At 41.4% G+C, this 15,464-nt stretch overlaps 1 protein-coding gene across 6 annotated transcripts in view; it reads left to right on the top strand.

Moving 5' to 3' along the window:
- The window catches only part of EOMES (eomesodermin), a 161,256-nt gene that overhangs the window by 32,799 nt on the left and 112,993 nt on the right, over positions 1 to 15,464 (top strand). For 3 of the 6 annotated variants that reach the window (XM_080974768.1, XM_080974767.1, XM_080974764.1), the window contains exon 2: positions 3,172 to 3,231. The exons of 2 other annotated variants lie outside the window; for them this stretch is intronic. The gene's annotated coding sequence lies outside the window, so the exon portion shown is untranslated. Of the gene's footprint in view, positions 1 to 3,171; positions 3,232 to 3,774; positions 3,831 to 15,464 lie in introns of all 6 variants that reach the window. One more of the 6 variants, XM_080974766.1, reaches the window with a different exon arrangement.

The following is a 15,464-nucleotide window of genomic DNA, read 5'->3' as shown; positions in this document are numbered from 1 at the left end:
CTCCTGCCACCGCCACGCCACTGCCAATCAATTCCTGTTCTCATCCTGAAACAAAGTTCTTAACCTGAGGTACTATTTCTGGGTTAGCGGAGTCTGTAACCTGAAGCATCTGTAACCTGAAGCGTCTGTAACCCAAGGTACCACTGTACTGTAAACAGGATTTTTAAAACTTCATAAGGTAAATATATCTCACAAAATACTCAGTTCTCTTTCTCTGTCCGCCTCTCTCTCTCTCTCTCTCTCTCTCTCTCTCTCTCTTTCTCTTTCTCTCTCTCTGTATATATAAATGCTGTTTTTTCTAATTTTATTTTTGCTTTTAGTTCACCGTGCTAGAAAACACACCAATCTTGGGAAATCAAGCTAATGTATCCCAGCTGTGCAGGAAAAGTGTGAACAGCTCTGTCAAATGAGCTACCCCCATCTCTCTCTTTTTCACCAGACAGCATCTTATACTTGAGCAGTCCCTTCGCATTTGCCTTTTGAGCTGGTGTGACATAACTGCTGTTTCATTGCCGACAGGAAAGTTTCTGTGAGGGATAAGGAACTGGTCTTTCAGCTACCCTAGCTGGGGGAAGGGGGGAGAAAACGGTTTTAGTTGCAGGCCCATTTTACTGGTGAATGGCTAAGGAAAGCTGACAGGATAAGAAAAGGATACACGGACACGGCTCTATCCTAAAGGTTGCTAATTGACCAAGTGGTAATCTGAGGGGAAGTATTATCCAACCTTGAAATGCTTTCGCCAGATTAAGTACATTGCATGTCATTAGTTAACCCATTGAGTACAGTGGCCAAGTGTTTTGACAGTCACATCTGGTACCATAGACTTCCATGTTACCTAATCAATAGTGATGTAGGAAGTACAATAGATAAGCCAATCCAAGTGCTTCTTTGTTTCATGCACAAATTCAGGGGGGATTGGAAAGGCTAACCACAATATTTTTTCAGGGGCAGCAGGGCAGCTGATCTTTCACATCAGGTGGGTAGGGAGGAGAATTTAAAGAAACATTTGGTGCGAAAATATGGTAGAAAATACCAGCAGTCACAAGTTAATATTTAAACTTTTTTTACCAAGCATTTCCCAATATTCCTGAGATGTTAGTAAACCACTGAGAGTCCAATTCCAGGAGCTGGTATTCAAAAAAGGGAGCAATGATTACACCTTGACTGGCATCCAGTTAGACTAGTCTAGACAGTAAAATAAATCAATAATAAACCCATAATCTGATATGGATTTATGACTGAAGACTTTATCTGATCCTAGTGGGCAGTGCCCAGAGCTGCCTGGGAGTTTTTAGAGACCCAAAAATGCTGTGTTTTTTAAGCGAATGCTGTCATTTGTGAGTTTGGACCCATCACACCAAAATGGGTCATGCCAAAATGATGTTTCAGTCCACCATCTTGATTCAAAATAGTGGCTGGCATCCAAATGATGACAGAGTCCACCACCTGCACATTGGGAGCCCTCACTCCAAGGTTGATGATGATACCTCAAGAGGCAGCCAAACCCATGCCACATACCTCTTTAATTACAAATAAAATGCCTCTGCTATTGTGGAGTGATATTACCTTTGCATTATTTAATGTTACTCCACTGGAAATTTCATGAATGGATACTTTATGGTGCTCATACGCACGCACACACAAACACAGAAAATGTGGCATAAACAGATGCATAATATCAAGTCTCTAAAGTACATACAATGTACTTTATTTACACATTTATCTTCTCTTTTGCTCTTCTGGAAGGAAGTAGCATACATGATTTCCCCTTTTATACTCACATCTATCCAGTGAGGGAGGTTAGATGGAGAAAAAGTAGCCAGTTCAAGGTCTCTTAGGCCCCATCTGCACTATACATTTAAAGTAGTATCATAAGCACTTTACTCAGACATGGCTTTCCTCAAAATAATCCTGTGAACTGTAGTTTGCTAAGGATGCTCTGAGTTGTTAGGAGACCCCTATTCCCATCACAGTTAGAATTTCCAGAGTTCTTTGGGAAGAGGGACTGGTTGTTAAACTACACTGGGAACTGAATTTTTTTTTGTGGGGGGTATATGGGTCTCCTAAGAACTCACAGCATTCGTAACACACTACACTTCTTTGGGGGAAGTCATCCTGTTTAAAGTAGTATGATAGTGCTTTAAATATATAGTGCAGAGATAGGACCGCAGTGTATTTTATGGCTGAGTGAGGATTTGAACCTACATTTCCATGAATCTAGTCTAGCACTCTCTAACCCTTCAATCACACTAGATATTTTTCACAGATCAGAGATAGGGAAGCCATGGCTCTCCAGATGGACTCCCGTCCCTTCCGCTCCAAATCATGGCCAATGGTCAGGGATGATAAGAACTATAGTACAATAGCATCTGGAAGGCTTCAGGTTCTTCACCTCTTCTTAAGCATTAGTTTCAATCTTTTTCTTCTTCTAGTCAGCCCATTAACAAAGGAACAACAACCCATTTAACAAAGAAAGAGAAGATGACTACTAGTCTCTTGGCCTCCGTTTCGGTTCACATGGCATGGTCAACATTTCTTAGGCAGAACCCATTGTGTGACAGTTGTTCATAAAGGTGAAAACAGAAGTGACCTCTTCCAGCATCTCGGTAACTAGGGTTGGGCTTGCACAAACAGCTTGGCATCTGCCGCCACATCTTTAGCGAGTTGGCAGCCTCGATGCCCTTTGCAGGTTGCAATCAAACCTGCCTTCTACAGAAACCTCTTTCTGGCTGATTAACTTTAATGTAATTTTAATTAAAAACCACAGTGTCAAAGGGTTTAGCTGCTTGAGAAATAAGCACAGATTGTGGCACAGTGGCAGCAGTCACTTGGAAAATGGAAATGCATCCTGACAATATTGTGCGGGGGCCAGATAAACAAAGCTGCAGCTCTCTTACCTCGCACATCACAATAGCAAGGACCACTTACAAAAATCACATAGATCCCTTTGCCGATCTCACATTTCAGATGTTTGATGTTCTACAATCTCCAATGCACCGTTTCAAATATTATAAAGTAAAATGAAAAACAAAAACCCTCACAGCCTTTTTCTTCAGCATTATGAATTTAAGGATAATTTTTATATATGTGTGTAGCAATTCTTGTTTGTTTTGAATTGCTGAGTTTTTTCTTCGTGGTCTAAAATAACAACTCCCATTCCCCCCACCTTAGGTTATGAAGAAGAAGAAGGGGGAAAACAGATACACCATCCTTCTCCATTCACATCTGAAAGTAAGTTCTATACATGTGATGTTTCAATTTTCTTTGCTGCTAGCTCTTCATGTCGCTTGAAGCACTTGAGACCCTTCTTTTATTGTTAGAGAAACTGAATTATATTATAATTTATTTCACTGCATTCAGAAACTACTAAACAATAGACAGTTATATATGGTACTTTACTATCTTCATATCTTTAATACACCTTTATTTCATAGTGCAGAGATGACTTTTATCCCATTTGTATAGGTCCATGGAACTGCAGAAGGTGGCATTGCTCTGCTTTGTCAGTAGGCCAGTTCCTTCTTGCTGCTCAGTTTCAGTTCTGAGATCTGAGAACTCATCGAAGTGTGCAAATTTCAAATACTTTTCTGCACAATTTTATTTTTTATTTCAATTTGTTTGAAAACATTTCTCTGCCGCGCTTTATATCACACTTACCCTAAGTTTTGTACAAATTGAAAACCACATGTATTCAATATAAATTTAAGATATTTAACATATACGGTATTACAAAATTTATATGAAAATAATAGCTGTGGCGATTCTGTCATGCAGATATTCTTGGTTTGGGAAAGGTTGAGTGACAGAACCTGTTTTTAGAACCCATCAAGGTCAGTGCATGCCAGATTTGTTATGCATTTTTGGAGGTTTTTTAAAAATAGGAAATCCTATAGTTATTTATCTGGGCGTAAGCCACATTGAACTTAGTTCTGCTTCCCTCTAGGCGGATATAGATCAGGGGTAGGCAACCTAAGGCCCGGGGGCCCGATGCGGCCCAATCGCCTTCTCAGTCTGGCCCGCGGATAGTCCGGGAATCAGCGTGTTTTACATGAGTAGAATGTGTGCTTTTATTTAAAATGCATCTCTGTGTTATTTGGGGGGCATAGGAATTCGTTCATTTCCCACCCCCCCAAAAAATATAGTCCAGCCCACCACATGGTCTGAGGGACGGTGGACTGGCCCATGGCTGAAAAAGGTTGCTGACCCCTGATATAGATAGAGGTAAAGGAAAAGGAATTGCAGTGTTATTCGCTGCTTTCCTCTGAGCAAGTAGACCAGTAGCTAACATACATCCTCCAGGTGTTGCAAGACTCCAGTACCAATCATCCCTGACCACTGGCCATGCTGGCTGGGCTGATAGGAATTAGAGTCCAACAGCACCTAGAGGAACACCTACTCCTGAAGTAGACTGTTAGGGTTGCAGTAGCATTCAGAAAGCATATGACTTGACAGTGACTAATAAAACCCTTGAAATGATAACGGAGTAAACAGCTGATTTGCATACTCCAGGCATAAGATAATCAGTGGTGTTGTGAAATCTGCCTTGTTGTCTTTTCTTTGTAGGCTAAACCATAGCTACTCCTTATCATTCATGCGGGCACAGTACAAGAATCCATGCAACTGGGGAAAAAGTAGGCAAAACAAGCTGCAGATAATGTAGCATAAGTAAAAAATAAACATGTTGTGAAAATATAACAATTAAGGAATCTAAGTTGCAGAAAGATGGAACAAGTTGGTAGATGTTCTGATAAATATTTGTAGGAAATGTTTGCAGTAATCAAAATATTTTATTTTCTGAGAATATTTATGAAATATTTGGAGCCCAGGAAGATTTCAATCTGCTTTTTTGTTCAGTAGAGGAGAATTTTCTCCATCCCCTTCAGATTGCTGGGGCATTTTCGAACAGATGGTGGCTGTACAGGTGGGAAAGTTTCCATGTGAACAGAAGGGTCACAAATGTACTTACTGAGAGGATAGACAGAACTATGGGGGAGAGTTTAAAGCAGTAGGCAAAGGGATGGGAAGTCTATACCAAACCCAACAGTGAGGAAGAGGTTGCTAAAATAAGCAGATGGATAGATAGCAGGGAGATAATAATGAATTCTGAAATATGGAATACACCTTTCATAATCAGACATAATGGAGAAGAATGGCCTAATAACATAAACATGGAGATAAAAAATGATGTTCCAAATATTTTTAAAGTGCCAATGTAAGATGCATGGCCAATAAAAAAAGTAAAAGCAATATTGTGTGCACTTCCCATTATATTAGGCTGATTTGTATACAATACTAAACCATGGTTTAGCATTATGAGCATGACCTAGAACAAGGCTAAAGAAGCCTTAGGCTCCCATGCTTGCCCCTCTCTTCCTTCGCATCATCCCCCACCGTTGGCCATTCTGGCTGGGCCAATGGGAATTGTAGTCCCAAGTATCTGGAGGGCACTAGGTTGGCTACCACCACCATAAACACTTGTGCAGGAACTTGTTCAAAAAGTCCACATTGTGCTATTACACATAAATTATATCACAGTGGTCATGCTTCCACTTGTGAAAGAGGTTGTGCAAGCAGAACCACATCTTTGGATTGGTTTCATTTTTCTCACACGAAACAAGGTACAAAACAAAGGTATCCCTTTGGTAGGATTTTTTCAGTAGGATCTCAAGCAGTTATAGTACTTGTGTTATTGTAGTGTGGAAGCTCTTAAGTGTGATCTGTGAGTCTTAGCTTAAATAATGTTTCTGTTGCAAATTCACTAGGTAGCCGAAGGCTTAGGCAAACAACTATTTATGTTTGTTCAATGAGTTCAAGGTGGCATATATTGAGAAATAGTAGTGGGTATTGGCCTGGGTCATAGACAGCAGTCTGAATTAAACCAGTAATCAGACCAAAGAATAAGGCTGCATTCCTAACACAGCTTGTTGTTGTTTAGTTGTTTACTCATGTCCGACTCTTCGTGACCCCATGGACCAGAGCACACCAGGCACTCCTGTCTTCCACTGCCTCCCGCAGCTTGGTCAAATTCATGCTGGTAGCTTCGAGAACACTGTCCAACCATCTCGTCCTCTGTCGTCCCCTTCTCCGTGTGCCCTCCATCTTTCCCAACATCAGGGTCTTTTCCAGGGAGTCTTCTCTTCTCATGAGGTGGCCAAAGTATTGGAGCCTCAGCTTCAGGATCTGTCCTTCCAGTGAGCACTCAGGGCTGATTTCCTTCAGAATGGATAGGTTTGATCTTCTTGTACTTCTTGCAGTCCATGGGACTGCACAGTCCCACAGCTTACCTGAAAGCAAACCCTATTTGATTCAGTAGGACTTACTTCTGAATAGACACAATGAGGATTGTACTGTAGGTCAGAACTGGAAGATGAACCAGGAGGAAGGATCTAAGAACAAGCCAGAAATCAGAAACTGAAGTGTAATAAAGAATACAGGAGCATACCAAAGCTCAAAAAGCCTTCACTGCTCGAGCAAGTCTCAACTGGTGCAGGAAGCTCTGTGATACTTTTTCCTATCCAGCAGAACAAAATGGCCAGCCTGGGTAGGCAAGGTCAATTCAGCACCTGAAGTTACTTCACTGAGAACCTACAGTTCATCATATGCAGATGTTTCACACACATCTAGCAGTTCTTAACTCTGCCCCATGCTTACCCAGTGTGCTGCATGGCTGAGCTTGAGTCCCCACTTCACCTCACTGGTTCCTGGTGAGGTCCTCAGTTCACATCACCTTTGATATACGGCTGATGACTCACTATAAGTTTGTTGAGAAGAGATCATGTTTCTGATGCATTTTGAAATCTTCACAGTTCAAAATCAATATAAAATATAAATAATCATAACAAAGCTAAAACAAGGTGATCATCATCATAATAAAAAAAGATCTAAAGCAAGGTGATTATAAGACTTTTTCTAATGTAGGCCTTTCCCCCCCAGTGCATACTGAAACTGTGTTAAAAACTAATTAGCGGGCAGCCCCTTCCTCCCCTTATCTCCAACTGGGTGGAAAGCAAAAAATACAGCTGCAGGCTTAAAGACAGAGAATATTTTGTGGAATAAAAAGCTTCTCCTACAGAGCCTAAATAAGTTTCATAAAAAGTAAGAATATGCACTGCTTCACCTTACTTTAAGTATCTAAGTTAAAATAATAAACACTAAAATAGAAAATGAGGAATGTCTTGTGTGAACAGAAGACAACTCCCTGGTTTAAAGATGACTGAAAATCCATTTTTGTTTCATCTGTAACTAATGAATGTGACTGGTTAAACAGTGTGATTTGATCAGCCGGTGCTTCATGAACCTATGTAAAATTAAACTATTCATGTTAAATGTATCCAATGCTTTGGAATTTCATAGCTGCCCCTTAACGTGCTCGGCCATTTTCCAGTGATTTCAATAAATTGTGGATTGTAACTTGAGCAGATTATTCTGAAAGCCTGAATCTGGCCACTGAAACTGGCCTCTGAGGGATGTGATTGTAAACCCCTGCATTTATGCCCAGTTTTATCTAGCTGAAGAATCTGGGCCCCTGTGTTTGGCAGCCCTGTCTTTGAAATCCCTTTGGGTACCAGAACCACTCAGCTTTGCCTCTCCATTCTTTCTGAGCTTGTGAACAAGGTTCTAAGGATATTCCACATGGAAGCAGGCAAGTGCTGCTTTTATGATCACCAAGGGATGATGTTTCCCTGAAGCCTTTTCATGTTTCCTGGATAAAGCTGAGCTGCTGCCTCAAGCCCATTTGACTCACATATGCAATTCCCTTCCATAACCAAGTTTCATTGTAAATCTAGAGGGAAATGCCCAAGGGTCTATTCCTCACAACAATGTGGTGTGTGTACAGCATTTTACTGCACGCATGTAAGCCTTCCTTTATGAATCAAGCCGTAGGTGTTTATCCATAACAACGAAGATATCTAATTGCATGAAATAAAGCACTGCTTTTCAGACTGAGAAGAAATTATTTAAGAATATTAAAGTAGGCTGCATTAAAAAGGTTCAAATCATATGAAATGTAAAAGGCAATAAAAGGGCATCTGTTTACAGAGCCATTTATTCCTGATAGAGTTACTGTGTATAACAATGAATGCAGCAAGTCTGATTTCATAAATGAAAAATACCTGAATACAAATTTTAACACTTGAACAACTATAGTTTCAGATCCTAATGAATTTAATTGTTATTTTTTTGGAATTTCATCTGAAACTGAGGACTGTTCTGAATTTTAAATATGGGGGACTCATATTGTGCATTCATGATGATTTGTGTTCATGATGGTATTGGGGTAGTTACGTTTCTGAGCACATTTCAAAATGTTGGTGCTGACCTTTAAAGCCCTAAACAGCCTCGGCCCAGTATACCTGAAGGAGCGTCTCCACCCCCATTGTCCAACCCAGACACTGAGGTCCAGCTCCAAGGGCCTTCTGGCGGTTCCCTCACTGCAAGAAGCTCACAGATGGGTGGCCTAGAAGCAATCTCTACTTGCCATAGGTGACTCCTCAGTTTACAAGAATTTGATAGGTTGAGGCAGCCACCACAGGCAATTGATCTGTGCTGTCATAGAAGGGCAGCAAACTATTAGTTATTTAATTTATTATTTGTTGAACGGTTACTGCAGGTTACAGGTGAATGGTTGAATGGTTATAGGTGGTCGTGGGATATTCTGTACTAGGTGCCAAAATAACTTGAGTGACCTTGATTACTGTGCACCTTGGCTTGGGGACAGGACGGGTAGACATTTGCTTCTCCCACCCCACCCCTATCGTTCAGCCCAGACACTGAGGTCCAGCGCCGAGGGCCTTCTGGCGGTTCCCTCCCTGCGAGAAGTGAGGTTACAGAGAACCAGGCAGAGGGCCTTCTCGGTAGTGGCGCCCGCCCTGTGGAACACCCTCCCACAAGATGTCAAAGGAAAAAACAACTACCAGACTTTTAGCAGACAGCTGAAGGAAGCCCTGTTTTGGGAAGCTTTTAATATCTGAAGGACTATTGTATTTTAATATTTTGTTGGAAGCCGCCCAGAGTGGCTGGGGAAACCCAGCCAGATGGGCGGGGTATAAAATTGTTGTTGTTGTTGTTTTATTATACACAACGCTGCTTTCAATAGTTTGTGCCTGCAGATGTTTCAGGGAGGACATACTGCTTCATTTCCAAACTGCTTCCTGCTGAAATCCTGTACAGTAATGTTTTATACCACAAATGTTATGGGGCTCTTTTTGTTCCACTTTTGTTGCACTATGGTGCAAGATTCCCCCTCTGGATAGCAATAATGTGGTAATTTGGGGGGACACCACAGAAGAACTAATAAAGCGCCGCACTGGACGGTCTATTATAAATCCCCTACTAATGTGCTATTATTGTGTCATGACGTGTTGCAGAATACACCTGTAAAAAAACCACCAATCTGGAGGAGTCCATGGTTAGTGAGGTACTTGAGTACAGTGGTACCTCGGGTTAAGAACTTAATTTGTTCTGGAGGTCCATTCTTAACCTGAAACTGTTCTTAATCTGAGGTACCACTTTAGCTAATGGGGCCTCGCGCCACCACCGCACGATTTCTGTTCTCATCCTGAAGCAAAGTTCTTAACCTGAGGTACTATTTCTGGGTTAGCGGAGTCTGTAACCTGAAGTGTCTGTAACCTGAAGCGTCTGTAGCCCGAGGTACCACTGTAATGTCCTTGAATATAGTGGGGTTACCCAGGTAGGAGGGATGCTTGATTATCCTAACAAAAGAGAGATGCTGGCAACCCTGGATCACTTGGTGATCTTCCATAGAGCACTTGGCTGACTGGCTCCTTTTTTCTTGATGTGTCTTTCTGTGGGTTGCCCTACTGTGCTGCAGAACTATTTGCTGTGCATGAAGATTAGCTGCCATGCCACTTCTGGTCATTAGAGCTGGCTTTCTGGCCTGGTTAGCTTTGTTGGCTGGCTGAACCCACTCAGGGCTCCTCCAGGTGGCCTGTACATTGAGCATTCGCCCTGATTTGTTTGCACAAAGTATATGCAGAGGTTGTATGATGTCCGCTCTTTATTGAGCCCTCATTCTGGATATTTTGCAGGGAAGTTATATGACAATCAGCATTCACCCCAATTTGCTTGTGCAATGTTTATATATTTCCCTGTTAACCATTTGTTCATTCCACACTTCTCAGTGCATTTCCCCATAGCATTCCTAACCACAAAAAGTCATTGAAAGAAAAAAGTTGATTTCCTGCACTAGGTTGACTAAGCACTTTAATCTAAATTTCGGGTACGTGCTTGATTTCCTCTTGCTAAATACTCACAATCTAGAGGTGACCTCAGTTTCTGTTGTTGTAAATCCATGCACACCTGGCAATTCTTCTTGTCTCACCTAGATGATCAGTCCCTTTGGGAATAAAAAAACAAAGTTTTGGTCATTATCAGATGCCAAGACTCACCATTTTGAAGGCCCTTAGAGACAAGACTGTCAGCACTCTATTGAACCACTGGTGATACCCCAAGTTTCCAGAGTTGACAGTTAAAACGAATGGCAACAGCAGCAAATTCTCCTTTCCTTTGGCTCACAGTCTGGGAGGTTTACACAGTCTTAAGAAGACTCGACAGTGCAAGTGTTATATAAACCAATTATCCTTCAGATACCTGTGCAGCAGGTAGCTCACATTAAACCCACTCTCCAAATGAACAATTGTCGGCGAGAGATTAATTGGAAGCTTTTAAAATAACCCTGAAAATAGGTGTGCTCATGTCAGTTAGTACACTGAGTTGAATTAAAGCATCACAAATGATGTGGTTTGTGTCTAATTGAAAGTGATTAATGCTGACCATGCAGCCTTGCTGTCTGCAATAGATGTCTTCTGCATACATCTGTGGGGAAGTGGTTAGCACTGCCCTTCCTTGGTTTGCACCTCCAGCATAGTGCCAAAACACCTAGAGAGGGTGTGATGATTTATGCAATTAATGAAATGAAACCCCCCCAAAATTGTGGGAAAACATTTGCAATTTTGTTCCCAGACACAATCATTTTCTTGTGCTGCATTGGATTTGTTTCATGCTTGGTTGCTAAAAAGATGATTGACTCATGCTGGTGCAGTGCTCATATTGCAGAGGGGTCCAGAAAGGGCCTGCACTCCCTTTTGCTACTGTTCACAGAAGGCTCTGGGGGCATGATTTGGCTAAATTTGGGAGAAGTCAGGTGGTAGGGCTTGTGTATTTCATTAATTTGGGCCTTTGGCCAATGTGTGAAATATCATTGTTGCCTTTTATATTACTATTCTGCAACTGACACATTGGGATCTACATGGCTCATGTGTTTCTTAACTTAAAGAGGAATGCATCTTTTTTATGGGAAGAGAGTTAACAGAAGGGGTAGAAAGAGCGTAAAAGGAAAAACCAGACACAAAGGAAGTTGGCCTCCTTTTTCTTTAATACTTGTGCAGAAGAGAGAATTTCTGGCAGTGTAGCTTTTCATAGGACATGTGCAAGTAAAGATTCACTTGCCAAAACTCCCTCCTCTCTCCTGTTCTCCTTTGCATCTTGTCACCTTTCACCAGCAATAGCCAACATTGGTACCCTCTAGGAAGTATAACTTCCATCATCTCCTATCAGCATGGTCATTAGTCAGGGATGGCAGAGTTGGATTCCAACAGCATCTACAGGGCCACAATTTCAGTTTGCTGTTGAGGATTTACATGCCTGAACCCATACAAAAAACACATAAACAAAACAATCCCTGTACCTAGAAAATTAGGGCTGAAATTGAATTTAATAGAACTTATTTCTGAGTAGACGTCCATAGTGTCATGACTCCTGACACATAGGGCCGAGTTGCATATGTAAAGTAGAAGCCTAGGCTAGAACTCTCCTCCTGGATAGGTTTGTTTTCTCTATAGGGCAACCTTTGTGTGTGAAAGTGTGTGTGTGAAAGCATTAATTCATGCATTACTCCCACTTGCAGTGGGAAAGAAATCATAGCCCAGCCACAAACATGCCACCTAATATTCTATTTGTAAGAGTAAAGCGCAAAACGTAATGGCATTTCCTTACAATTTGTGCCCAATGCGTCTGGTTTAGGTTCTAGCTTGAAGAGCAGCCAAAAGCTAGGTAAAGGTAAAGGGACCCCTGACCGTTAGGTCCAGTCGTGGCCGACTCTGGGGTTGCGGTGCTCATCTTGCTTTATTGGCCAAGGGAGGCGGCGTACAGCTTCCAGGTCATGTGGCCAGCATGACTAAGCCGCTTCTGGCGAACCAGAGCAGTGCACGGAAACGCCATTTACCTTCCTGCCGGAGTGGTACCTATTTATCTACTTGCACTTTGACGTGCTTTCGAAATGCTAGGTTGGCAGGAGCAGGGACCGAACAACGGGAGCTCACCCCATCGCGGGGATTCTAACCGCCGACCTTCTGATTGGCACCATAGTCTAAAACAGTATTCCCAACCTAATGCCCTCCTGATGATGTTGGACCAATCCTTATCAGCCCCAGCCAGCATGGGGATGAAGGAAATGAAGTTCCGAATATTTGGAGAGAACCAGGCTGGAGATGGCTGTTCTAAGATGTATGGGTGGGGTCTAACAAATGGCAAGTGTGTTATGCTTCATTCTTCCCCTTTCTTTCGATGTTAATTCACATACTTCCTCTGTGGGTTTATGTGTCCAATTGCGGTTCATACTAGAAGCAGAAGCAGCAGAAAATCTGTGAGAAAGATTGAATTTTGCATATAATTTCAGAAACCCTTTTAGAAATGAATTAAAGCCCTTCCACATAGCAGGAGAACCCTCAGGCATAATTCTACATAACTATTAATATGCAGTATAAAATATGCAGTATTTTCTCTCTCATAAAAGCAGTTTTACAACTGTGCTAAAGCTAAGTCATATTCAGGTCTCAATTTTGACCTAAGCCTATTTTGACCTTTTTCTTTTTCCACACTGTGAACACCAGACTTTTAATATTCATCAGTCTTGCATGCAAGTGAAGAATTAAGTAGATTTAGATGTGAAGTGTTGGATCCTCTATGCATTACATTCTTAACCTAATTTTACATGTAACATTGTAGAAAACAACTTTGAACTTCTCTTATGACATTTTTGTTCTGCATGAATGTTGTTTTATATATGATAGAAAGTGGAAGAATACAGGTTCTACATTTCTGTTTTACATATGTGATAGGACATCACATGTTTGTTTTTTTAATTACCCTTGTTGAAGGGCCAGTCACCAAAGAACATTGTGCAGAAGTATTAAGAAAGTTGGCCACTTTGGGACACAAAGGAGGAAAGACATGTTGCAGAAAATAACAAAAGGAAAACTACTAGCCCGCAATCTGTCCTTGAGAGCCAAGCCATTTAGGGGTTGGTGAGCACTTGGTGTTAGTCTTTGTGGAACAATCAGACCAGTACTGGGCAATAAGGAATGATTGAGATAGTCTAGCTGTTTCCTCAAATGTCTCTAGCTGTTTCCCCAAATTGTTCTGGTGGTGTCAATAGAGTTGCACTGAAATTGGAGCCCTCAGCCCACCTCCAGTTAGAAACATTGGTCCATCTAGCTTAGTATTACAGTGGTTTTCGAACGCCTCCGTAGTCAAACGTTTCAGAACTCAAACGCTGAAAACCTGGAAGCAAGTGCCTCGATTTTCAAACGCACCTTGGAAGTCGAACAGGAAACGCGGCTTCCGTTTTGAGTTTTCCGTTTTGAGGCTTCCACTTTCGGTTTTCGGTTTTCAAACGTTTCAGAACTCGAACGGACTTCCGGAACGGATTATGTTAGAAAACCGAGGTACCACTGTATATACACAGACAAGCAGAGGCTCTCCATCAGTTTAGACAGGGTCTTTCCTAGCTGTAAGCGGAAATGCTGGGAATTGAACCTACAGCCTTCTTCCTACACATGTGTGTAATACCAAATGAAACAATGGCTTTCTGCACACAAACCTGTGCTCTATTACAACCTCTCCCTAATAATAATAATAATAATAATAATAATAATAATAATTATTCCACTAGCGCTTACAGTAAAACAAATGAAATCTTCAGTTTCTCAAACTGGATTGACTAATTAATGGTTTGAAGCCAGTGGTTTTAGACGTTGGATGCCGTAAAGCAGAGCAGCAGGTTTTCTTAACGGAATGCTCTGGACTGGAGAATTGCCACCCCATTCTGTGCAGCCATTCAGTGGCAGCATCACAGTGCATCAGGGGTACAAATGGGAGACAAACTGGATCTGCCAAATAACTTCATTGCTCAAAATTAGTAGGTCTGGGAGTCGCCACTGTCTTCAACCCCGGAGAGATGCTGTAGACAACACTAAGGTAGGTGGACCAGTGGTATGACTCAGTTTATAAGGCAGCTTCTTATGCTCCTATGTGCATAAAAGAAAGGGGTTCACACAAGGCCACGAGAGAGCTGCTAAAACCATTACTAACATAGTTCATATCCTTCAACAACAGTGACAGTGATGGCCGATGAATGAGCACTGATTTTAAACTTTGGAACACAGATTTTAGTTGAAGGAGTGATTTTTTAAAAAAAATATAAATGAGTTTATAGGGAATTTCTAGTTACGTTCGCCTCTTGATGCTGAAGAAGCGTGTGTTGCTGTTGTTAATTTTGCTGTCCGGTCTTTGATAAAGATTGATTGATTGATTGATTGATTGATTGAATCCTTCAACAAATTAAATTCCTTTAGAAGCACCTTGTTTCTTTTGGTAGCAGGACTGTAAACACTGGCAGAAAAGAAGAAAAGAGAGCACAGTTCTATGCCAGATAATTTAAATGGTGTAGACCAAACTGAGCATGCCATTTGGCTCATGAAATGACTCCAAACCTTCTGAGAATCTTGTCTTCAGCGAAGATAACACATCAGAAAGAAGAGCTCATTCCCTAGGTTGTGCAAAATGGATTTCTGAGGAAGAGACGCATGCCCCTACTCAGAGAAGTATGAATCCTAAAATGCCCTCATCTTTAAACACTTGCTGCCATCTTAGGCACTTGAAGACAAATCAAATAAATATTTTAGTTTGTGAGCACCATATGGCTAACACTTCACATTGCGGTGCCAGCTGCCAATTTGTTTGTTGGTGTTTGGCTTTCAAGTTACTGCCTGATTGATAATGAAAGCATACACTTTCCATTTCTTTGTCAGCAGTTAGAGGTATGTTTCCGAGTTCAAATACAGTTAACGTAGAATGGAAAAAATTAGGCTTATTCCCCACTCCCATTGTTTGCATGAATTGACATATGATCTACATAGTACATATATAAAATTTTGGCTATAACTGATAGGAATGGAACCACCATATTCAAAGTAATATTTACCAGATACATGAGAGTAAGGAAGACTACCGCCATCATATCATGCATGCTGTAAGCTCCCATTAGCACATAGTTGGTCTTCATTCCTAATAGAATGCTGGTCTAATAGAGAATACATATACAGTCGTACCTTGGTTGACGAACATCTTGCGACTCAAACGCTTTGGCTCCCAAACACTGCAAA

This window comes from Podarcis pityusensis, assembly GCF_964106645.2.
Source record: "Podarcis pityusensis genome assembly, chromosome: 12".
In the NCBI taxonomy this organism is placed as follows: domain Eukaryota; kingdom Metazoa; phylum Chordata; class Lepidosauria; order Squamata; family Lacertidae; genus Podarcis; species Podarcis pityusensis.
Note: the sequence above shows the minus strand (reverse complement) of the source record. Positions and strands in the feature narration are given on the sequence as shown.